Raw genomic sequence first — 26,341 nt, 5'->3', positions numbered from 1 at the left:
TAAGAAAGCAAATACTTGCGTGCTGTTGTACAGGAGCACCAGGCACAACAGGGACCTGGCTGTGTTCACTCCACAAATGTAAACAGAAAAGATGATTCCTGTCCTAAAAAAACTGACATAAATATTTTCCTATCTGACCTAAAATAGTGAAACCCAAACTAAACATAAACCAAAAACCCTCTTTAATGGTGATTATAGCCTTGCTGGATTCTCTGCACAATAACAACAGTATGACTATATGAAATGTTGCAAGGAAAAGTACAGCAATGAGACTTTGTAGTTGGTAGAAGGTTTTCATCTAAAGTCTGATTTAGTAGTTGGCAACCCTGCAAACGGCAGGGGGTTGGAACTAGATGATCTTTAAGGTCCCTTCCAAGCCAAGTCATTCTACAACTCTATGATTGATTCGTCCCTCAGCTCAAAGTGTGCACAGCAGCTGGCTACACAGCAAGTGATTTTAAACAACAAACAAACTCTACATAAAAAAAAAGGAATTAATTATGCACTATTGAGCAATGTAAACTTGTAGATAAAAGTATGACTTGTCCAGGTTTCATAGCTACTTCATCTGGACAAAAGTCAAAGTCCAAAAGCCACCAGAGAAGAAAAGTAACCAGCTCTGCTCCTTGCCTGCGTATTCTGAGGAAATGGGTCCCTATATCCTCACACAGCTCTGCCATGACTGGGACACAATGAACATGGAAAGAATTCAGAGAGTGCTCTTCTCCCATGGTATCTTTTTTTTTTTTTTTTTTTTTTTTTAGATATACACAGGAAAGGAAGAATAACTGAGACAAAATATATTTGGACTCAGTACAGCATGACAAGGACTAAGTTGTACTCTAGGCCTTTGTCTGAGTAAACAGTGATGTGTCTTGTGAAATGTTCAAAACAACAAAATAAATAGCTTTTAAAGACATAAGCTGTCTGTATAAACAGAGGGTGGGGGAGCACTACTGGATGACCAGCAACTTTTTGAAGAAAAATAAAAACCAGCATCTCTCCATTTTTGCAGGAATGAACAACCATCCTACAATCCCAGGACAGCAGGCAATGGATGCCCAGGTACAGCCTCCCATATGCTGCCTGCCCAGTATTGGTAGCCATAGACATAACACAGTTGTATACCGCAGGGAGCAAAAGAGAGACTGGTGTGTCAGACCCCTGTAATAAGCATGAAATTCTTTAAACAGAGTTTGTGGAACAGTTTGAGGGGAACAAATCTCTGCTGATCCCTACAAGAAAGGGGCAGTAGTCTAAGCATGGGATTATCAAAAGATAAATACAGTGCAAGCAATGATCTAGTTTTCTTTTGAACCTGGCAGAGATACATGGATTCTTATCTCTGGGAATTCTCTAAATTAGTTGCACAATCCCTTCCATAAGCATATCTTGCTCGATCTTCCAGTGATTTGGGCTTCTCGCTCCCTCTGGTACTGCCTGAAGTAGCTCTCTGGAAGTCTTTAGGAATCTTCCAGTTTCCATCCTAAATGTATTCATGATTAGATAATAAACACTTGATCTGGGGTTAATACTATCTTCTTGCATAGAATTTTTCCCTCTTTGATATACAACTTTTCAATCCATTTACAAACAGTTGTCCTATCCTCTTTTAAGCTTCTGCCTGCCAGGCTAAACTTATCAAGGTCTTTTTTATCTCTTAGTAAGGAGTGACAGGAAAACGTTCAATCCACTCCTTTCTTCCAAGCAGCGTGCTAATCCTTCTCTACAGCTGACTGAATTCAAATTAAGCTTTTTGTCAAGCTAAGTGTTCTCAACTGTACATTTGAAACTTTATCCTTGCCATATCTAATGGCTTGGATACTTCCCTATCTTCTAAAAATACTTTGTTTAGCATGCCCTAAAAACACATTAGGCTTTTCTCTGCTGCTTCACATTGGTTCCTCAGGGGCATCCAAAATTTTGGTTAGCCATATTTTCCTCTCTGTTTTCCTACATTCCTTGTTTCAAAAATCCAACAGCAAGAAAAGCAAGGCAGTTCACTGCAGAGCACAGAGATTTTGATGCTTCTTGCTAGGTTGCAGGGCTGAGTTGCATGTTAAATTCTGTGCCACTTTCTTAAATCAAGCGGTGGGATTATCGTGCTCAGCACACAACTTATTTCGCAAGATTTAGGTATTGTAGGAGTACAATACTTCCCTGCGGTAAAGGATTAACTTTCTCATTATTTCTCCTACAATAATACTTGTGGTTGTATGTGAGGGAAAGCAGCAAAGAACTGCCAGAAGTACTTTTAGTTACAGATAAGTAATTTATTGAACTACAGAAGGAAACTTACTTATAGATTTGAAAACAAAACCAAGCAATAATTAAAACAAACAAACAACAAAAAAAAAACACTATCAGGATACAGGTAAATGCTTTGACAATCTGCCACCGCAGCAGGGTGGCACTGGTAGAGAGCTCATTCAAAGAAGAAGGGCCTTTGTAAGCTGAAGTAACAAATCAGTAACTTTTCCGGGCCAACCTCAAGAGTGCTCACTGTGTTTAATACAAAATTTTCAAAAAGAGATAGGCCTCAAGAAACAAAGGCATGTTTTTACTGGTATTAAAGGAACATATTTACTCCAGCTCCAAAAACACACCCCAGCCCAGAAGAAAAACAACCCTAAGCTCAACAACAGAAAACCCAGCTTTCTGCTGTGGCATTTGACTGACATTTGATATCTCTGCCTGAGGTTTGGCAGGCCTGTAGTGGTGATCAGGGCTGAAGGAGGGAACAGCATCACTGGAAATGTACAACTGGCAAAAACCAACAGACTGCAAAACCAAAAAGCTCCCTCACAAAAGCCCAAGATCCCAAAGAGGAGCCCTGCAAAATAATTTCAGGAATGGATAAAATAAAATCAGCACTGCTTTGCGTGAAGCATTTATTTTGGTGAAGTTGTATCAGTTTGTTCTCATGCAGGATATGGTTCATGGCTTGAAAGGCTAAAGGAGAAAGTTCGAGTCCATTTTCAAGGACTGCAAAGAAGGTGAAATGCAAAGTATCTAACCTCAGAAATCTTATAATCTTCTTTGAGACCCACGGGGACATGAAGCCACAGGTGATACAAGCATCTCATTGGAGAGAAGACATGAAAAACAGGAGAAGAAAAACTGAAGGTCATAATAACCTACAGAAATGTGAAGGCTGAAGTCTAATGACGTCTTTAGAAAAGAAGTCTAAAACTGCTGAATTAACAAAAGTGAATGACAATTAAAAAACTCACTGTATTGAAAACCAGTCTGCCAACTGCACTGCCCGTGTACTTCATGGCTGCTGGATAGCACCAGAAAGCTCTTAGCCATGACTAACAGTGCAGAAGAGCAAGATTAAATTCACAACTTACTTTTTGATTTTTTTTTTTGATTTGCTAAATATTCAAATATGTAAAACTGAAGTAACACATTTCCTGTAAAACTGTTTAATTAACTTCATGTGCCGAAACTCAGGGGAAAGCCTAACTTTTTACCCTACAGTGGGTCAAAAATACAGCAAGGAATTATTTAAAAAAATGAACAAAAATTGAGAAGAGACAGAGCTAAGATTTTAGCTTCTTAAACCAGAATACTGCTTAATTCTGGATCTCACGGCACCACAGAGAAAAAAAATTTACATAAAACATTGCTTTCAAATGCTCTTGGTAACCTGCAGACAAGCAAATTTGATAAGTGATTTGGTATAAGCAGAGATGCATTTAGTTATAGCACAGGCTACGGCACTACTCATCTAGGAGACCATGAAAGCAGAATTCCTTCCTGGATATCTGTCTCATGTGAGGAATATCTCACAAATGCACCCTAATATCTTTCCTATCAATTATCCAGAGAGAAGGATTTTATGCTACCTTACCCCTATATAGATCTTATGTATTACCACTAGCTTCCTCTCTTTCTGACCTCTGCATTTATTGAGTCAGAATACTTAAACAGAGCACTAAGAGGAAGCACCACCTTTGCTGCCAAGCCTCCTTCCAGCTGAACCCTGGGAACTCTTTCTTCCTCCCAGCTTCAACTTCAATTAAGTTTGCATGCTATTTCTGCAGGCTTTCATTGGCTGCTGCTCTCCCAGACTTACACTTCCCTAGGAAGGGAAATGTTGGCTTTGTTTTCACTCAGCTGCTCGTAAAATGCTCACACAACTAACATCATCACTGAGATTTCTGTGAGATCTACGCTTTGGATAGCAGTGCTGTATTTTCGTCTACTCTGGAAGAGAGCTGAGTAACTTTCAGGCATCTACTGTGAGAGTTTCTCTCCCAGTATTCTCAGTGCTCCCAATACTGATTTTTTGACAGTTTCCTTTTGTATCTTTTCACAAGTAACAGACCATTTCAGATGACCATCTAAAAGGCAAGGCTAAGCTGATCTGTTTTGCACCTTTTCTCACTGCTGTGATTACTTTCTGCACAGGAGTTAAAGGGGCAAACATGATAGTGGACATGAAACTATAGTCAAGGAATATTCTATGTTTCTGTCCCCTCAGAAAGGAAGATCTGCACAAGGACAAGATGCCAGAACTACTGAGACCAACGGAGTTAAGCAAGGCTCAATTCATCCCCTTTGAGGCCTTCCGCCCCCTCAACAAAAGCCTTGGGAAAGCTCAAATACAGGCTTGATCTTTAGGTACAATATGTGTCAAGGCCACAGAGTGCAAGATTGCAATTTAAGGTGCTTTGAATACACAACAGATTTCCCAGATGGGAATTTCCTACATTATTTTTTTTAATTTTCCATTTCCTAACATTCAAATGCCAAAGAATACATCCAAGCATATTCAACTTTGAAGAAAACAGTTAAGCAAGGACTAAACTAAGAAAGAACACTCAGCCATCTGCATCACAGCCATTACATTAACTCCTCTGAGAGATGATCTTTTGAATCCAAGAACAATTTGTTTTTTCAAAGTCACTGGTGATTATCAGAGAAAAAAATAATAATTGTTGGGAAAATCTTGGTTTATTCTCTGACCGACATAACATTTAACTCCATCCTAAGCTCTCTGCAGCATGATACATTGCAAGATGATGGTGTGTTGTTATGTGAGGGTCAGCTTCAAGGGCCAAGAAAAAAATAGTTACCCAGAACATGAGTTCAAAGGAAAGGCAAGATGCATTTTTGGAATGGAATGACTGGTGGGCATACAGAATCAGGATTAACCTCTGGCAATAGAATGAGATTTATTTTTATGCGCAAACTAATTTTATGTGTAAGTTTGAATAAGAAACATCTCTTCAGACTGTTCTGCCCTTGATTTTTAGAGAAGTATTAAAAAAAAAAAAAGTATATTCAAGAAACCCTACAGATATGCAGGTAAAACCTAAACTAACCACAAGCTACCTCAGTTTCCTTTTCTTTCCTGCATTATTCTTCAGGAGCCAGGAGATATTGTAACAACTTCATCAACAGAATGCTTCTGCAATTTCAGGGCCACGTTGTTCAGGTTTACCAACCAGGTTTTGACAAAATAGTCACTGAGGTGGTCAAAATGGTCAAAAGGGATTCTCTGTCACTCTGTGTGCCTCTGTCAGCATAGTACTTGTTACTGCATAACTCTGTGTGGCAAAAATTGATGATAGGAAGAAGATCCCTCAATCTATATGAAAGAAAGGAAAGAAAACACAGGTGAATGTGCTCAGAAATAGTATTAGAGAAGAAAAAGGATTTACTCTTCTTAGAGTGTTTCTAGTTTGTTTGGTGGATTTTTTTTTTTAATTTTTTTTTTAATTGTAGTGCAGCTCATTTAAAATAGCCAAAAATGTCATTCTCAGGGTGAAGTAAAACTGAAATCCTGAAGAGTTCCTCCGATCTTGGCACATCAGTGAAAGCAGTTTGAAATGTCTGCCTCCATTAGACGTTTTGCTTGGGTAACTTCCACTAGAGATTAAGTCTTAGTGCTTTATTTCCATTAGAATGTCCTTTGAATAGAGTTTTATAAAAGTTTAAATGAAATGAGAAAACATTTTGGTCAGAACTTGTTCATAGCAATGTTTCTTCAGGACTTTAATAGCCTGAGATTCAGTGAACTGTATTGTATCAGCTGGCAATCAGTAAACAATGTCTGGGTAAATTTTTTTTTTTTTTTTTTTTTTTTTTTTCTCCTCTCCTCCTTTCAGTGATCCTTTCACAGCAACTCCTGCAAGGGAGCTTGGTAAGCAAGGATGCAGTGCCAATCATTGAGTCACAACCTGAAAGGGGCACATCTGCCTGCTGGTTGATATGCAGACCTGCATAAACGGTACCTCACAGTATACGCATCTGTAAGCAGTGCAGCCTATGCACCAAGTTTTGTTCACGTTTAGACAGGTCTGTATCCATCTCACATCTACAATTTTCCTGAATTTAAAAGACAGAGCTAGTCTTTAAATTGGATTAACAAAAGCACTGTCTGAGTCTCTGAATTTAGAGGAGATAATCAAAAGGCATCTTAAAGGGTTTGAAGAGAAAATCTTCCTACTTTGTTGAAGGGATTAACAAATAAATTAACAAACATTTAATGAAAATCTCTGAAGGAAAGTGTGTGAGAGCATCAGCTTCTCTGTCCCACATACTTGGAGCCTTAATCCAACATCTAGCTGCAGTATGGTGTCTACCACCCTCTCCAAACAGAAGCATTATTTTATCATACCTCTCTGGTACCTCTTTTCCTTCCCACTGAGGGCTGTAAAGAGGTGAAGTATGAAAATATTCCAGTGCCCACGGCAGGACTTAAAAATCTGTCATGCAAAGCATTTTCCTGATCCAGCTGGATGTCAGTGTATGAATGAGATAGACAACCAAAGTAGCAATGCCTGAAAAGGGGAATATTTTCAGAAGAAATTTGTTGTCAGACTGCACGTGCTTTCTTACAGCAGTGAGGAGGTTAATTGCATCAGCATCAGAGTGTGCTACTCCATGGTTACAGCCCTGAAAAGTCATCCTACTATAAAAGCACCTCTATATTTCTTGTAACAGTCTAATCTTTAGGGGAAAAAGTTACTCCCCTGATTTGCAGTAAATTACAGCTCCGGGCAAAACTTCGCTAGAAGAGAAATGTTTCTGTCCATCCACTTTTTATCTATCCACAAGATACAATCAGTTTCTGTTGCAGAAAGTCTCCAGAACATCCAGTTACAATTTCAGCCAAGGTTAACTTGCAGCCCCTTGCTCCCCCCGCCACAGACCCTGGACTTGCTCTGGAGGTGTGGGGCTGCTCAGGAACACGCTGGTGATTTTCCACTGTCTATGCAATACACACACACAGTGATGTTTCTCAGGTGTCTCAGTTACATGGCTCAGGATTTTCTAACGCTGCAAATCCATTTCTTCATGATGCAGCATGCTTGAAAAAAAAAAAAAAATAGAGAAATAAAAATCTTTCTTCAGAGAAAGTAGCAGGTACTAGCTTCTGAAATTGTTCTACCTTCTTGTTCAATTTGTCCCAAGGAAATAAGTTATGAAAATAACTCTCCTTTCTTCACTCGGATTGCCCCTTTTTTTGGTAGGCATTCTTTCACATTCACCTGAACTCTCAAAAATCACTGCTCTTTGCTTTTGGTTATATGTAGAGGACAAAAGGAAAATATTTTACAGGACATATTTAAACAAGTGACTGCAGTAAAAAAAAAAAAAAAAAAAAAACTAGAATAAACACCACATGAGAAATCTGAGACTGTCCTCCTTGGGGAAGGGGAGAGGGAAAAATTGTTATAGCCTCCATACAGCCCCCTCCTTCCTATGCTTGCCTTTCACTCCCCACAAGAGCCTCCAGAAATGCAACTTATTATTAAGAAAGCAAACCAGAAAAACCTCATTTCAGCTCATTCTTTCCCATCCCATCCTGATGCCACTGGCTTTTTCCATCCCATTCCTTCTCACCCTGCAGGGCTCTTCTGCTTAAATAAGAAATAGTATAAGCAGCCACACTCTTCCTAGTTGTGAAGATGGAATACATTAGTTCAAATCCAGTGCCAGGTCACCAACTTAAATACTGTCCCAACAGCATGATGCTTAGGTACATAACTGACCTTGGATATCATCACTTTTTACCTGTGCAGTTTACATTAATTCCACGTGCTTGCAAAGCACCTGCAGAATCTCACAAGGGAGGCTGGCTGTGTAGGGTACTGGCACCACCAACTAAACACAGAGACAAACTAGTTTGAATTTCATAGGAATGTCTCCATTCCACAAAAGTACATGTGACATTTCTGGGAAAGGACTACAGCTAAACACAGTGCTTATTTGTAATCGTAAATTCACTACATCTCCTGTCCTACTTTATTTTTCCTCATCTGACACAAACACGTTCAGAGAGAGGACTTTTTGCTGCAGCTCCATGAAGGGAAATTATTTACTAAAAGCAGAGGACCTTCTGGAGCTCGTTCAGTGAGGCTTCTCCTCATCCTCACAGAGGCCTTATATCCCTCAACACTTCTTTCCTCAGTTTCCCCAAATCTGCCTTAAACATCACTATTACATTTGAACAATCAGAGGGGCCTTCTTCAGTCTTCTAGTGTGAATTAGGAGGAAGGTAACTCAGAAGTTGTCCTGATGTTTTTCCATATCAAAGCTGAGTGGCTCACAGAATCTGAACACGCCAGGAGATATACGCATTCAGAAGCATTTTAACTGATCTGTTTTAACCGATCTAAGTCCAGAGTTGCAATGTAAGACCTAGTTTATTTGTTTATTAAGTGGTATTATGATGTCCTGGGAAACTTTAAGTTGCTTATATCCTATGAAGTGATATCACCAAAATGAAACAGCAGGTCACAGTGTCACAGCTGGAAATCTTGAATCCATCATAACAAGACCTCCAAGTTTCCAATTCAAAAAGCTCTGAAGTGCTGAAGTATTTTTCCTCCTAAGTGTATTTAGCTTAAGGTTCTGCTTTCTGTGGTTCATTGAGAATAGGATTGATGTTAAACTAGATAAGGTTTCTCCTGGAAACTTTAGCTGTGATGGTGCTTCATATGGAAAGAGTATGAAAAGCTGTAGTATAGCTGTAGTATAGTACTGCCTACCCTTACTTTGCCATGCTTCCATGCCATGGGTTCTTTACAAGCTATGGCAGCACATGAAATACAGAAACACTACAATTCTGGTTACAGGAAAGCAAGGACCACAAATGAGATGTGACATGGTTGGTAACTGCTTGTGGCAGAACATGATTTATGAATTTATGATCAAGCAAGAGATCCAGGATACCTGAGGAGAGAATCTTCTAAAATACATATTGTGCTTAAAAGATTTTTTCATCAAGGCAAATAATGTGACCACACAAACAGGTGCATGGAAGAGAACACTTATCGAGAAATCTAATCTTCAACCTTTTCCTACTTGACCAATGGATTTCAACAGTCTTGCATCTTTACAAGTTTACAGACAAGAATAGTGGTAGAAGAATGACGCTGAAATGGTTTAGATAGATCCAGGGCCTCAAGCCTCCAGGTTTTTCAGAAGATTGACAAACTTAAACAAAAGTGCACACACTTCAGAAGTACCACATCCTACAAGTACTTCAGTGGAAAAGGAAGTTTAGTCTGTCTAGCATCAGTTGTCTAAATATTCTCTTCTATAACGAAATCATTAATTGAAACTGCTAATAGAGACAATGACTCTATTAGTAGAACTACAATCCAGCTAATGTGGAAGCCCAAATGCAGCAGTAGATTTATACCCATACAAAATCCCATGTCTCTGTCAACCACAGAATGGTTTGGTTTCCTTCAATCCCTTCAGCTGACTACAGTTCATTTATGAGGTAAGTATTTTGTCAAAGTTCACTCAAGATATGCCTGAAAAGAAATAATCACAGTCTTCACACAAAAGAAGTTAGGAAATACTCTGCTATTTATCTTTGGCAGTTTTTCCTCCCTGGATTAGTAAATTCATCCAGGATTAATCAGTTTAACCAGAAAGATTATTAAACACTGTTAAGATGCAAAATACTATCTGAGAAATTTTGTTACGATCAGGAGAAATAAAAGTTAAGCAATGAGCACTCTAACTCTTGGCATATAAACTACAAAGCACTATTTCTTAAAGATAAAATTCACAAGACCAGTTTTTTAGTGCCAACTGTAGGCACCTGGAGAACAAGGAGTAACCTAATACAGTTTCAGGTAAATCTGATACACCTCTACATCCACATGCTGTAGCCACATCTTTTAGTCCTATGGTTTATGTCCCAGAGAAAAAAAAGAAGATGGAGATGGGGGAATTGAAGGTCTCCTTCAAAGAAGTAAAAGGAATATGAAGCAGGAAGCTCACAAGAATTCACCTAAGAAATTTTGGGCAGATAAAGGAGGAATTAATTCAGCTCTCATTTCAACAGACAGGTTGAAGCAGAAAAAATAGCAATCATTTTCCTCTCAGTTCTCTGTACCTGAATTATCAGCACCAGATCTTACTATATACCGAAAGAGAATTTTGCATATAGAAAACTCCAGAATGAAAAAATTGTTAAACACTACATTTCCCAACATAGGGTTAATATAAAAACAAAATTTTACTGCTTGAAAAAAAAAAAAAATCATAGCTTTATCTTTCAATACAGTGCAACTGAAGTAAAAGAATTAAGTAATAATAATAATAAAAGAAACAAATCCATTCCCCTGCATAACCCTGGAAGAAAGTTTGTTCATGAACTGCATGCCAGTGTACGACTCTAAAAGTCGTACCAGGAGGACATGAAATAAAATCTCTTCCCAGCATTTCATGTTCTTCCATATAACAGATTTAAAGAGAAACAAACAAGTTGTACAGGATATTGATGAGCCTCTGAACAATCCCTCTTTTCATCAGGATCCAAACTGAGTTCCAAAAGCTGCCTGGAATATGCCTAGCTATTTCTGTTCCTCAGCAGTACAGTCATGGAAAGTTTTCTGTGTACCACAGCAAGGCCACAGAGCAAATAGTTTATCTCTGAGTGCTTGAGCTTGTGCAATAAACAACAAAGAGAGAGTAATACACGGCAAAACCTTGAAAGTTGAAATTTGGACTCTAATTACCTGGTCAGATGCTCTATTGAATGGGTTGTGCAGGATAATTTCTTGTTTAGAGAACAAAAGCCAGTCCTCTTTGTCTGGACTCTAATCTTGGTTTTATAGTGGATTGTTATCAGTGCTTTTTCCCTGGAATGCAGTTTCTCTGCACAGATTTAAAAGAGTAAGTCTTTTTCTATTCCTCTGAGAAAATAGCACATTATGTCGCTGCTCCTATATAGTTTTTGTCCATATTTGGGGTGAAAGGCAACCAGCTCAATTCTCAGCTATGCTTTGGTTTCCTTCAGCTCCCTAGCAAGAAGACCATACAAAAGACCTACAGAATGCCTCCCCCTGCAACACTGAATTGGCATTGAGGCTCTTCAGCCTTATTTTCCCCCTTCCCTTTCTCCTCCATCCACAGCTCTTAGTGCACAAGCATACAACCTGGCCGCCTCTTGAGATGCGCCAGGTTTCCCAGCCAGAAGTCATGGACCAAACAGATTTTGGCTACAAGGCACATACCTGTATTATTCAGGAGCAAGAGCTAGTAGAAGAGATCCCAAAGTATATCGCAGGCATACAGCAACTGAATCTGTTATGGCTCAGAGACATTTCCTGGTGGGATTAGCAGGCAGCTGTGTTAAAGAGCAATGTCAATCAAGCCCAGTGATTTCTGCTGTGCTATACTTCACAGCTGAGAACCTGCAAAACTCACAGTTGCCTACTGGGGTGCCTTTGCTAGTCAGATGCTAATGTGGGAACAACAAATAGCTTAAAAGCCTTAGGTTTGATTACTCCTAAGATGTAATGATTTTAACTCATAAAGAAAGTAAGATTCAGAACAAGGTACTTCTGTAACTTTCATAAGAAGTCCAGTACAAATCCAGAGGAAAAATCAGACAAAGCAAGGATGACTTGCCCCACTTTGTTATTTGCCTTAAAGATATGTAGAGACAAGAAGACCTCATAGTTTCATGCATCTTATTAAAGTCTTTCCATGTCTTCCTCTCATTTTTCTTTCTACAACAGCTTACTGAAGTACTTTGGGAAGGTCCACTTTATCAGTGTGTGATCACACTATTGCAAATGCAAGACTTTTCCAAAAAAACAGCCCAGAGATGCCGAATGGAAAGTACACTCTGATCAAATATTTACTATTGCTACCAGGGATGGAGTTGAGAGGTGGTGTTTCCATGACGTTTTGTTCCTGTAAAACCAAGAACTGTTCTATAAACTTTGAATGTCACTTGCAATTGCTAAACTCAACACCAGAAGAAAACAAAGAGATTCAGAGAGGATGAGATTACTTATTCTCAGGGTATCACACATAAATAATACTTATTAGTGAATGCCATTAAAAAATGAATTCTCATGTTGACTGCGAGAAGTAACTGATAAAAACAAAAGAATTTAAATGTAAGAGCAGGGTGACGCAGAAACTCGGTGCAAGGTTATCTTGCTCTGTTCTACTCTAAAAGGCATACGTGCATGCTGTGAGTTTATTTTAAAAAGGATATTCATATTCCAAAAATCTACTAGGAATAATAATCTATAAATCCTAGGTGTTTCCATATCACCCATTGGCCAGAGCGCTCACAACAATCTATGAGAATCAGTGAATAAAAATATTTTTACTGCCTCTAGACTGCATCAGGACATTTCTCACCATCTCTTTGAAAGCTGCTGAGAGAAACGTGGAATTAGGTATAAGCTGGCTGGACACGCAGAGAGAGCAAACGGGGACAAGAAATGTGAAAGATATGCCACGTTCAAGGCAGCAACAGTGGAAAATTCAAAATAAAGTGTAAAAGTTCAGCACAAGAGATTAAAATAATTCCAGCAGCTGATTTTTTTTTCTGGCAGAACAGAAGTTTGTCTCTTATAAAGAAATGTGCAGATAGTCTGAAACAATTGCCTTCACCCTATTTTCTGTTTCTTTGCACCTTTCTGGGGTGCAAAACAAACCAAAACAGTTTGGCACTGAACATAACCAGTTGCACTGTGGGTGCAACTGCAACTACAGCTTAGTTTCGGGATATATGGAGATTTCTCTTATCCTTTTATACATTATTTTATATACAGTCTGCAATTAACTATCACAAATGTTATAAAACAGAAAATGAAGTCAGAATTGTTGGGGTGGCTTGTTTCTACTCTACTCCTCATTGCCTCTGCAGAGACACATAATTTATCATGCTGGGCAAAGTACTTTTAAAATTGCTGTTAATAAAGAGTAAGTCCTACACTGTGATTTTCCTAACTCTCTCCTGCAATAACTTAGAAGTAGAGATATTGCATAAAATTGCCTTCATTCTGAAAAACAGCAGACAGCAGCAAGTAAAATACAAAAGAAACATTTTAGATTGTAACCTAATTTTAGGTGATTCCTACTTGTTACAGCAGCCCATCCCACCTCCAGCTAGGGAACATCACACAGTGTTTTAGAGGAGCACTTACTAAAGCATCAATATATTCCCTCAAAATTAAAAAAAAAATATTAAAAATGAATAAGACACGGTGATGATGTATTTCACCCCACAAAGCATCCATTTTTCTTGAACAATTTCCAGACAAGCCCATATGTTCACACATATAATATTAAGCAAGTTTTTGCTAGCATCTGATTTAAACGTGACTATAAACCTCTGAAGGCTACTGTAAAATGCAGACTAGAAAATCCCTTGTTTCTGTTGTTTTGCTGTTGTTGTTTACCTCCAGGAATTTGCTGTGGTTGAACTCTTCATCACAAACTCACTGTACTATATTTGCTGTAAAAACAAGAAGCCAATGCCTTCTCCATTTCCTTTTCAAGACCAGTGTTTTATGATGTTTTAATTAATCTCCTTTTAGCTTAACAATTTAACAACTAATTTAAGCATACTTTCATTGCTTTGTTACCCCGACTTCAAAGTCCAAGTAACTGGCCATGAGCACACAAGCCTTGATGCTCATTAAGTATCCCTAGGTGGCTTCATTTCTGGATGTATCACTCAACAGCCTTTTTTTTTCCCTTAAGATGGTCTCATAACACACATTTATGTTTTAACAAGCACGAAAAGGCTAGAAACTGCAATATCTGCATCAAAAGATTTTGGGGCTCCAAACAAAACAAAAACAGCTCGGGCTCTATCATGCAATAAGAGCAATGTTGATACAGCAATGATATTTTCACGGGACAATTTATGGCAAAACTTACAGTAGTAACAAAAATGTATGAAAACCCACTGTTCATGGCATGGGCAGAGCTCAAGAATGGATGAGAAAGAAGCACTCTCAGGTAAGAGGGAGAACCAAGAATCAACAAATCCAATCACGCAATCTGGTAGCAATATAACCAAAGGGTTGGAGAAAGCTTTCCACTTTTCTAGTCTCCCAAGAATCAAAGATAATTTGGCAGATGCTTAAGGCAGGAAACAAAGAATTTTTATTTGAGGCCTCAAACATTATTTATAAAAATGTCTGCTTATAGTAATATTCAATATGAACCTCATACAATCACAACTGTAAGATGTATTTTTTTTTAAGACATAACTTCATTGTACCAGAGTTGTCTAACATATTTACATCTCTAATTGCCTCTCATATATCTATATATACGTGTGTGTGTGTGTGTGTGTGTGTGTGTGTGAGGGTAATTACATAACTGTCTATAAGTTAATTTGTTTACTTTTAAAATATATTACTAATAAACAAAAACATCCTCTTGATTGCACTAGACTGTTTCGTTTAAACATTGATCTCTTGAGCACTGACAAACAATATTTTTGTGGGTTTGGAGAGCTGCAAATATTTGCAGTTTACTCTTCTTGCAGAAAAGCAGTGTCCAGCAATTAAATAAGGCCCTTCTCTGAGAGTGATTCACTGTAGGTGAGCCCCCAAAGAAGCAGAATAGTGGATGGTGGCCACAGCAGCATTTTCTGGAAAGGTTAAAAAAGGAGCCCTGAAAACAAAAATAGGTGGTGTTTAAAACAAACAGTACACTGGCAGCATTCACAGCCTGGCACTCAGCGTTACACCACAGTCCAGATACAGATTAAGTTTTCTCCCTGCAAACAAGAGCATGTTCTCAGTCAAAGCGACCTGATGTGAGGGGCCTGATATAAGATGCAGCCTGACCTTGGCAACATGTAATCTTCATGGGGAGCCACATTTTGTGAGCGCTCTGCCCTCCTTGCTCCCAAATGGCAGAGATGGGCCACCTGCATGGGGACATGCAGCCAGCCACTGGAGGAGGCCTCCTGACTAGCACTGGCCACTTCAGGCAGTCGCTGACGCAGGAGGGATTTTGGCAGCATTTTGCATGTCTGAGGTCTGAGGGCTGGCTGTTCAATAGCTGTGACGCCCAGCAAGCAACTTCTTTTTGGCCCACGCTCAGCACAGTTCAGTGTGCAAAGTCCAACAAACAGCAGTTAATATACAGCTGTGGAAGAACACAGCACCTGAAGGCTTTTACCATAAGCTGTATACCAAGAGATGCACTGCAGGCGTCGAGCAGCCATATAAGGCACAGTCCTGGCACTGAGCTGCTGCTCTCACTAAAGACTCCCTCACCTCAAACTGCTGCAGCACGGCTCCTGCCTGTGCAGACTCCCACATACTCTGTGGTTGCACAAGCCTGGGTCTGAGAGCAGGAGCAGATGAACCTGGTAACACAGTGACCAGCTCAACAATCTGAAATGAAAGTAAACAACAACAAGTAAAGGAAAAAAAAAGCACATCATTCATCCTTCACTCTCAACCCTGGTGTCTTTTTGTCAGGCACTCCTAAAAGCAAGGCAAGGGCTGTTGCTATCTCTGTAGTCCTCAAAAGGAGCAAGTCCAATGCTTCCCACTCCTACAGGGGCATAACACAGAAGAACCTGTAACACTGATGCTCCTGTGCCCAAAGAGCTGCTCCGGTAGCAGAAGGGCTCCATGCAGAGACCAGCTGGGACTGAATCTGCCTTTGTGCAACCTTTCCTGTCCCAACCTGCCCAGACAAACAGGACCTGAAAAGCTCGTTCCTTTTCCAAGTTCTCATATGAAAGAAGAGCTAGTTTTGCAAAACAGACTCAACCAGGATGAATTCTACCCTATCTGCACAGCACCAGTAGGAAAATGTGGTTTACAGAGATGACCAATGCATCCAAGGAAATGTTTCCTGTCATGTTTGTAGGCACTCCCATGTTTCACATTTCTGAAAGGAGAACACCAGATTTTTTTTGCACTTGAAATCAGCTGTAGCAAAAAGCATGGGTAAATAGGCACTTTCAGCCCTGCTTTATTGGTCTTGGAAATCTTTTTAGAGAGTGAAATCTAATTAGACATAACTGAAACTTGGTCTCTTTGATCTATCACTGCAACTCCTGCAGCTCACCATCAAACAAAATCAAGTACTAATATAAAACACTAAAGCAAGAAAAGCAGACTTTCTTGTGTACACCTGGTACTAAAAATTTGGTCTGACTGTGGAAGAAAAAAGTACTCCACCACTGACAAGAAAGCATGACGATTTGTAATGCAATTTACTTGTTTCTGTGAAAAAATGCCGGTTTGAAACCTGGCTGCAACCATGAGTAGGTAAGCAAATGTACAATCATCAGGAATCAAGACACAGCACCCTACGCCTGTGGAGCCTGGCCTTCTAGCTTCAGGTATCAGACACACAGCCTTAAGCCAAGGTGTAAAAGTTGCTGCGAGCTCCGCATCCCTTGTTCAGTCCCTTCTGGGAATGACCAAACCAGCAACGACAGCATATATACAAGCGGCAGCACAGGAGAGATTAGCCTTGCTCATTAGAGAAGAATAGTAACAATTATGTCTGTGCCCATTCAGGCTGTTTGTGTGGGCACATACACTGTAAAACTTCCAGTGAAAATGAATTTGTCCTCCTCAAAAACACTTCATGGTGAAATGAATCTCTGCGCCATTCTCAGTGTTAACATTGCCGAGGAGGTCCATGTGAATGAGTTTGATCACAGTATGAAGAATGCAAAAGAATGTTTTGGTCTGTATCAGAAAAGAGGCATATTTGCAACTCTACTTACATTTCAAACAAGCAGCCAAAGGGTCTTTATCTCCCACATGAGAGGCAGACAAGGAAAAACTTGTTTATTCAAACTACTAAATTTTATAGATGGTCTGAAGTTGGGAGAAATATTTTAACTAGATGAAGCTCAAGCTTCTCTAGTGCTGGGAAAATACTTTATCTTCCGTGTTTGATCTGGGTGGCTATATGAAAGGACACAGAGGTCTGATTTTGCAATGCATCCAGGCAATCTTGTTTGTGAGTGGCCCAATGCCACAAAACAATTTTAATCTGCAAATGGTCCTTTCTGTTGACCAGGTTTCATTCTCATCTATTTATAAACCTGGTTGTCCATTTTCTTTCCAAAGCTAGATTCTGCTGGACTGAAGTAAAGCTACTCTGCATTTTTGTGTGCCCCTAAAGATGCTGCCAATACTTCCAGCCTGTCTCACCTGATCATATTCATGGTTTATCCCATTCTATCCCTAGCAAGATCAGATGGTGCATGTGAGCCAACCCACATCTTATCTGAGATGCTCTTCACTGTCCAAATATTTCACTTATGAACTGTCTGCTCCTATGGCCTGAAGTCTTCATACATGTGTATTGTTTTACTTTTTTTGCCATAAATAATCTGTAAGATTATTTTTATCATTTGTTCCCAATATTAGGTAATTTCAGCAGCTTTAGAGAAACATATCATGTTTCTCTTTGAATTTGTCTCTAAACATTAAAAACCAAAAACAGATCACCCATACATAGGTAATTTTTTTTACTCTCGATTCATGTTTTTGTCTTGAATTCCTCATATATTCTGAGTCCTACAGTGAAATAAGTGAGGGCTCCTCTATCTCTTTGAAGAGATGAGATGCATGTGTTTGAATCATGAATTTAAATAATCCAGATTTCTTTATCAGTTCCTTTAATTTTATCTATTGGAAATATATGTGACCATAGGCTACCATTCTTCTCTCCTGTGTGTTAGCTGTGGCAGACTGCATAAGCCATGTGTCACCTGAGATGGTATAGACTTGTCATGTGAAAAGAATAGTCTATTAGAGAGAAATATCCTCTATATTATTTCTCTATCACTTGGATTTAAAAATAATTTTGTTGTGTGTGTATCTTGATGTGCTGTGTTTTACCACCACCACCAAAGACTTCAGTTCTTGGGTTGTTTTAAGGGTCTACCCTGTTCTGCTGCATGAGGCAGGAGGTGTTCAGAAGAGTTAACCTGCTGGTAAAGTCTTCTGCTGGAGGAAATGCTTGGATAGCCGGGCATGGGTTTGTTGAAACCTACAGACAAAATTCTGAGACTACTAGAAAGTTTAGACCAGAAGAAGATTCTCTGAGTTTATATATAAAAGAATATAAAGATACAAAAAAATATTTATGATTCTCTGCACTATATTTACTTCTGCCAGCTCCTGTTCTGCCCTCTGACACTAAACCTGTGTATGTTGGGGGTATTTAAAGTCTCTCCACAAATGCCTCTTAAGGCTCTCAGACTGGCCATTTCCTCTACCCAGCCCACAAAACTTACAAAACAAATTGTAACCTGACCTGCATACCTTCCCAAAAATCCTACACCTACTCACCAAGAAAAATCTTGACAGCCACAAGTTTTTTAATTGGTGGCACCTCTTCTGTCTACACCATGAAGTTAAAACTGAAGATTTAATCTGTACGTATGTATATATTTATTTGTTAAACCTCTTCACAACAGCTTGTAAGGAACCACATTGATCAGAGATGCTGGATTGATCATCTTGGACATACACACCCCTGCACAATGAGGAGGAATGGGACTGTTATGGTGAAGAGGCCGTAAGAGGTAGAAGTATGGGGCACTGAAATACATAATTGACAGTTTTGTAGGCACAATAGTACTGAAAAGAACACAGAAGATTTTCCCCACCTTATCACTTTCTTTGAGACTTTTAAGTGTCCTTCCTATCATGTTAAAAGCAATTAAAAACAAAGTGGTGTTACTTTTCTCAGTTTACCCTTTTTTTGTTTTCTTTTCACCCATTTCGAAAATTCCACTTGCTTCTTTTCTTAGTACAAAACAAGAGAATGTACTCAATCCCTTGCTAAAAATTATCCATGTCCCAGCATGAAAAAAGGAAGTGGCCCACAGGAACTCAAGAAGAAGCTTTCTTCTGCCTCTCCCTCCTCTTATTTCCACCTTACTGTGTGTATTTACAAATAACATGGTTTTTAATTTTTAAAATATTGTTGTTTACTGTCCAGTGGTTGGATGATGCCATTTCCAAAGTTGTAAGCTGAGCTGACGCATTACCAACATTCCTAATAATGCTGCTGATTTGGGGGAAGATGATTCTCCATCAACCACTTACATGCACAAATATTCCCATTGAAGAAGAGGTGAAATATTGAGTTGGGAAAGGATAAAGGTCAAATTCACAGTATGTAACTGCCTGGCAAAACCATTTGAGGTTTTGTGGTATAAAAGTGACAGGATTCTTTTTCATAAAATAATCACACACTGATACTGATGTAGCTATAGAGATTATTATTCCCCTTCTTGACTCAGCAATGACAAATGAACCAGAAAGAAGCATCTAAAGTAATAAGCAAGTTCAATGATAGCTTAGTCAGTAGTGGTTGAAAACAGAGCAATTTGAGACCCACAGTATTCTAGCAACAGGGCTGCCACTGAATGCCATTTCTTGTTGCCCTGTGATTCCCTTAAGGACAGCTATGAAAACCATAATGTTTCCATTACTCCTCTCACCTCCAAACTTGGATACACTTACTGGGAACTGGAATCAGAGAGGAAATAATATTAAATGATTTAGAGCATCAGACTACTTAGGAATTGTAAACTAACATTAAATTCCTCTGTTCAAAGACTTGATGATAAAAGCTTTAACTTTTTCTAAAACTACGGATTTTCTACTAGCAAAACAGACTGGGCATGCCAGCATTTTCAAGCTGGCTGTGTGTGAGACTTGCAGTGTTAGTGCCTGGGTTCTAAAACATGCTGTATTTCACATCTTGTGTTCTTGTAAAGCAATGGAGAGAAACAAGGATTCTGTTTGTTTGCTTGTTTGTTTGGGAGGATTTTTGTTTGTTTGTTTGCTTGTTTGTTTTTCTCTGAAATGAAACTGCCAGTATTTCAACAGATAGAAAAGCCCCTGCAAAAATGTGAGAGTGTGCACAATATCAGGAAATTATACTCAGGCAGTTGAATCCCCAGGGATGGACCTGCTTCTGGATTCTAAGCCTTCATGTCCTGAGAGGGCACTGCTCTTACCAAAAGCTAGTACATGGATAAGGAACTTGTATCACTGTGATGCAACTTATTTTGGGAGGTAATGAGATCAGATAAACCTCTCTGTCCATGATAAGGATAGAATAAGGCATGAAATTCGCTGGACTGAGACCTTTAAATGCTCAGGTACTGCAAATTGCACTGAAACGTGCATGAGAAATGCAGGTAAACACCAAATGGAAAAAAAGTTTCTTTTGTTTGGTACAGTTAAGAGATGAAGACAAAGTCAATACAAAGAGCTGGTTTTAGTCATAAAAACCTCAGTCTAACTCAGTGGCTTAGGTTTTTTTCCTCATTCCTTAGTAATGTTTTTATCATGTACAACACAGAGAGATTTCATTCAACTTTCTTAAATATTAACTACTTACAGTGTGAGGATCAATCACCAACTGCAGCCTTCTAATAAATAACCTACCACTATTAGCCAATGAACAACACGTTCTATTTTCTGAAAGGACATCACAGTAATACCTTGTCATTACTATGCAGAAAGTCATTTGGTGGTGGATTGAAAGAATCCCTTCAAATACCTATGAAGGAGGAATTAGAAAACTGCGGAAACATGATTTACTTAAGTATCATATAATGAATAAAACAAATGAAGAAGAAAATACAGTTCCTGGACCAAGAGTATTAAAGATTCTGGGGGGGGAAAAAAGCTTGCAGACTGTGTGCATTGTGCTTTGAAAATACTAAAGCATTTATAGAAAGAAGATGGGTCTCATCTGAACATACTTCAGAAAGAATAGATAATACATTTCTGACAATTCTGATATGAAAGTTGGGAGGAGACATTTGAAACTATGCAAAACATTTGTGCTACACTATTTTCTTTACTATAATTAAACCTTTTTTTTTTTTTTTTTTTTTAAATTGCAAAATTTGCAATTGTGTGAGTGGTCAGTTAAGACACAAGCGCAGGGTCCTTTCTCTTCATCCAAATCCAACTCTGGTGATTCAGGCTACAAAGGCTGCAATGAACTCAGAGAATTTCCATATTCCAGGAGCAGAGCAGCTGCCACATTGCCCCCACTGCATTTGCTCCCTGACCCCAGGGATAAAGTCAGGCCCAAAGCATGTCCAGCATTTTTAGTTACCAACATACTGAGCTGACAAGCCATAAGGAAATTGAAACAGCCTACCCAGAGTTCTCATAATTTAAATGGCAGTGAGTGGGTGAGTAGGTCCACAAGGAACCAAAGTAGCACACAACAGTTTTGTTGCCCTTGAATGTTTTGCAAAGCCTAAGACTGCCCAAATCTGAAGAAAAACAGTTTAAGGTCTGTCACATGATGGTAGCAAATCATAGCTATATAAATGTAATGAATTGATAATAGTTAACTCTTGCATTCAGAATGAACATACTACATAACCACAATATTGCATGCCTGGGTTCTTACTTACGTCCATGCTGTTTCAATACTGTGACTCAGCAATGAATAATTCCTAGATTCTTTTCCAACTACTCTGTGGTCTCACCACTGATGCATGTAGAACAACATGGGGAAAAGACAGCAATGATTGGTTCAGCCCCAGCCACTGTACATAGCTCTGAAAGCCAAATCTTTAGCCATTTCTGCTTCAGGCTTCACTCATTGATGGGAACTGCATTGCTAACAGTTTGTCCCTGGCCTCTTGTTGCCAGAAGTGGCAAGCTAGAGCCATTTCTCAGGAATGGATGCTTCAGGAGAACTCACAGTATGCTGGACAAATCTCTACATCAGCTCCTAATATCAAAACATAGTGGACTGTTTGAGCCATGTTGTCAGCTCTGTGAGCCATCAGAAATTAAGCAACCTGTCTTTCTCTCCTAGGCTTTGTATGAATACCAGCAACAGCATCTCCAAGAGTGAGAACAATACAAGCTTGTGGTATGATGCACCCTTCCTCACATAGGATTTGACCCAGAAACCCTTATCCAACCAAATCCTGACCAAGTATTACTTCTCCTTAGTCAAATCCCTAATGATTTGGCCCCTTCCTGGACCACAATGCTGACAGGTGAGTTTTACTCCTCCCTCTTTCCCCCTCAGCTTCACAAAGGGTGTTCACAGGCCTGGCCTGGGAGGATATGGTGCAGATTCAGGTCAACCCACCATATAATCCCATTTCTTTAGAGTTTTCAGCTGAAGCACTGAGGCTCCTTCACAAACAAACATTTCTGAGATTTGTGTGTAGTTGTGAAGTCTATGAAGCAGGAATTTTGAGAAGTCTGTTATTTTTGGTAGATTGGAACAAATTTAACAAGCAAGGCAATTTAACCTTTCACTGTTGTTTGACAGTTAGCTCATCTTCAGTAGATTTAATACTACTGGGTTTTAAAGTCATTTAGACAACTGCCTCAAGTTTTGAAACTAAAAAAGGATTTTTTGCAACTGTTCTCTGTGGGTTTTAAAAACTTCCTTGGTTTCAAGCCATTTACTTTGAGCACTTTTTGGACATGTTGTTTCTTCCGGCTCTGATGGCTAGACTAAATATTAGGTTATACACTAACAGGAGTTCAGGCGGAGCCCAGTAAAAAGAGCAGCTGGAGTTACTGCTGCTGATGATCAGCCACCCAGCTGCACTTGCTGGAGGCCTCTGTAGCCTTCAGCCCACATGGCAACCACAACCAACCTAAACTCACTTCCTGATGGTGAGGAAATCTTTCAGTGATATTTTCTATGCTTCTCTCATGCCAAGACAACATGAGGACAATAGAAGTGCATTTAAAATAGCTTTTTAAAAATATATATATATTTAATTTTTGCAGAAAACAATTGTCAGAATCTGGCAAATGTACAAAACCTGAATTTCAGGAGGGTATCTTTGAATCACAGAACTTAAAATCTAAACGGATATCAAGATACTGCCAACAGCTTGTTTGATCCAGATAAGAACTACTGTACCTAGGCATTCCCTGGTATACCTCAGCTGCTTGGGTGTATATGTATATATGTATGTCTAAAACCTGCAACATAGTTCATTCCAGAACTTAGAAAGTTCTTTCCAGTTCTGCAGATGGGTGTGGGGGTCCTCACCTTTATATCCTGCCCATGCCCGTAAAGGACATCATAGAGAATGATTTATTAGTCTCATCTTTATAAGTGCTTTTTCACACGTTCAAAATCTCTGATTTCTTTCACACAGGCTAATTTTTTTCTCCATTAAACTTTATTTTCCATGTAACTCCTATTGTCTCTCCTGATCATTCCAATTTGTGATATCTAAGTCTGTTGCCACTAAGTCACTTTGTCGAAAGATTTTTGAAGGCATATGCCATTGTGGAAGCATTTTTATGTTGTTTTCATTTCATTATAATTTGAGGCTGTAATTTTGGAAGGTGGCATTTCAGAGACAAGGAAAACTCTCTCTCCTCTAACTGCAGATTTGTTCTTTTTTTTTTATAAGCTTCCCTGTCAATAAAGCCTCTAACAACATACTTATTACTTGAGATTGAAATTACTTTTCTTCCTAACAAGATACGTAACCATTACTGCAGATGGGCTGATGTAAATTTGTTTCTGTTTCTGTCAAATAACATGTTAACTCCACAAAATTTCACTTCAGTTCTGTTTACTCAACACAACAAAAGACAGCAGAGCTATATCGTAGATGACTGTTTGCACCATTTAAGGTGTCTAAGCTTTGCATCAGAGGACTAGGTGTTTATGTGGTGTTTATTTGTGGTTCTTTCACTGAAGTTCTGTCCAGAGCAAAGGCAGTTCCTTGATTTTCCATACCTCTGCATAACACTCAGTGAAATGGGGTTAATAACACATGGACGCAGCAAAGATTTGCTAATGATTAAGAGTATTTCCTTCAGCCTCATTCCAATGCAGCACTTGGGCATCTGTCAGTCAAAAATGTTGTGCAAGTGTTTGGCAACAGTATGTTAACCGTCCTCTCATGCAGTAACAGCTATTGGCATTCTCAGTTGTAGTCTCTGTTTGTTTTACATAGTGATCAAAAGGCACATTGTATTGCCACCAAACTCTGAGTCACCCTCCCCATGGAACAATCGCCCTTTCTTTCCATTTGGGTGGAGATAGTATATTTCTTACAAAGGGAGTGGTGCTTCTCAATCCCAAATTCTCGATAATACTCTGCACTTCGAAGCGGATATTTTGTATTGAAGAGACACTGAAAAGGAGGCATTTTGCATACAAGCTGGTAAGCTGCTGTCATTTCATTATTATGATGACAGTAGCCATTGCAATGTCTCTTTTATTTTTTACTTTTTTTTTCCTCTGTGCCGTCATGAAGGGAGAGGGAAGGACCTTCAGTATAGGTGGCGCTGCAAACTTTGCCAGAATATCCTGCAAACCTCAGCTTTAGCAAAGGAAGAGAATCATGTCTTGTTTTCTTTTTTTCCCCCAGCCATGCTATCTGTGCTTTGCCTTGCTTTCCAGTGACGACATCCTTCTGTGCAACCACTGGATCTTACTTTTTATAAGGTTAGGAAGTTACAGTGATATCAGGGTAATTTCCCTGACAGTGGCTGTGTGCCCACTATGAATCTGACAGTGGAAGGGAGGAGCAGGAGGGGAGGGTGAAGACACTATCTGCCTCACTACTGGACAGGCTTAGATCATGAGGACAACTAGGTAATCCTGCCATAGAGAAGGTCAAGCAAGGCTATGCAGCTGGATGCCACTTTCTTATATTCCAGTGTGAAAAGAAGGAGGGAGGAAGGAAGGGGAGGAATGGGCAGGGTTCAGGGCCAGAGCTTAGGCAGAAATGAGATTCTGCTAGCTCCGCATTTCATAGCTACTATAACCCTCCCTCTGCACTGGGCAGGCAGAAAGAAGGAAGGAGGAGCTGAAGGAAAGCCTGGGAGGTGCTGAGCGGCATATTAGGAATTTGCTGGAATAGGTCAGTTGTACTGGAACATGTCTGGGGCCCCAGAGAATTAGTCATAATACAAAATTTCAAAATATTTACAACTCACACTCACAAAAATGGCTTATGTCCGAGAGTGGGGAATGCTTTTCCCACCTCCTGCTTGCAAGACAAATAGAGAACTGATGAAAAAAAAAAAAGATTACCATTACATCAAACTGTTTAAGTAAAGGTAATCACACTAGCAAGTTTACTCAGGCGAGACTTACTCTTGTTACCTGCATCTGTGAGCCTGGCTGGGGCAGAGCTGGGTCCTAGCAGGGCACTGGAGCAGTGTGCTGAAAGATTGACTCTGAACTTGGTAAGACTGTTGGGGATTTTCAGTAGACCTTATAACAAATCAGAAAAGTGGTACTGAGTGCCAAAAGATGGGCTTGCAGTTGGCTGCCATCTGAAAGATCATGCATTTGATTGATTTTAGCTATATCAGGGCAGAAGCTGGCAGTTGCCTTTAGCATGCTATATTCCTCAGAATAACTTTCATTCCTGTTTCCCAAATGTATAAAAAATATGAATTGTTTTATACATAGCCACATTTCTATACTACCTGTATCAAAAAATCATTACTTAGATCGATGGCAGCAAATTTTTCTGACATATGGTTTCAAATTTCTTTAAGATATCGCTCAACCTCTGCAGATCAAAATCTTTGCTTGTGTGAAACTGGATACCAGTGCTTTATCATCAGAGACCCAAAGAGAACCTCTAAGGGACATTTCTGAGTAGACTTCTGTTGTGTGTTGCAGATAATTTGCCTACCATAATCCTTGTATGAGTGTGGGGTGACTGACAGCCACCAGTTATCTGGATTTCTCAAGGTTTCAGGAGACGAGTGACAATATCACGTTTGAGCTTTAAAAGAGGAAAGATTCTTGCCAGCCACCCTGACTGCAAAAAGGTCTTTGCTTGCCACATCCATGCATCAAGTCACTCTGACCTGTTACACTTCCATAAATATAATCTAAGAAGGGAGATAATTGCTCTAGCTAATGCTGTGGGAAATAACAGGTCAATTCATTAATCATACTCATCAGTATAATATAACCTTTGGGGTACGTACTATTCCTTTGATTGTTCAGAGCACTGTCCTAAATCACTTAGCGTTCAGGTCATGTTCCTGCAGACGGCAAGAACCAACAAGTTCAGGCTAAATCCAGGGCTCTAAATTTACTGTCTCTGTCA

At 39.3% G+C, this 26,341-nt stretch overlaps 2 long non-coding RNA genes across 2 annotated transcripts in view; one reads left to right on the top strand and one right to left on the bottom strand.

Moving 5' to 3' along the window:
* The first annotated feature begins 563 nt into the window (after nucleotides 1-563).
* LOC104909649 (uncharacterized) lies at nucleotides 564-6,248 on the top strand. The gene is made up of 4 exons (XR_792498.4): nucleotides 564-732; nucleotides 1,016-1,065; nucleotides 4,490-4,629; nucleotides 6,120-6,248. It is a non-coding gene; the product is annotated as an uncharacterized LOC104909649 (long non-coding RNA).
* The window catches only part of LOC146544915 (uncharacterized), a 39,987-nt gene continuing 15,898 nt past the window's right edge, over nucleotides 2,253-26,341 (bottom strand). The window contains exon 4 of the long non-coding RNA XR_014882051.1: nucleotides 2,253-7,324. This is a non-coding gene — a long non-coding RNA (uncharacterized LOC146544915). The remainder of the gene's footprint in view (nucleotides 7,325-26,341) is intronic.

The sequence above is a fragment of the Meleagris gallopavo genome, chromosome 2, assembly GCF_905368555.1.
Source record: "Meleagris gallopavo chromosome 2, MGAL_WU_HG_1.1, whole genome shotgun sequence".
NCBI classification, from domain to species: domain Eukaryota; kingdom Metazoa; phylum Chordata; class Aves; order Galliformes; family Phasianidae; genus Meleagris; species Meleagris gallopavo.
The sequence above is the reverse complement of the archived record's forward strand: the minus strand, read 5'-3'. Positions and strand labels throughout refer to the sequence as shown.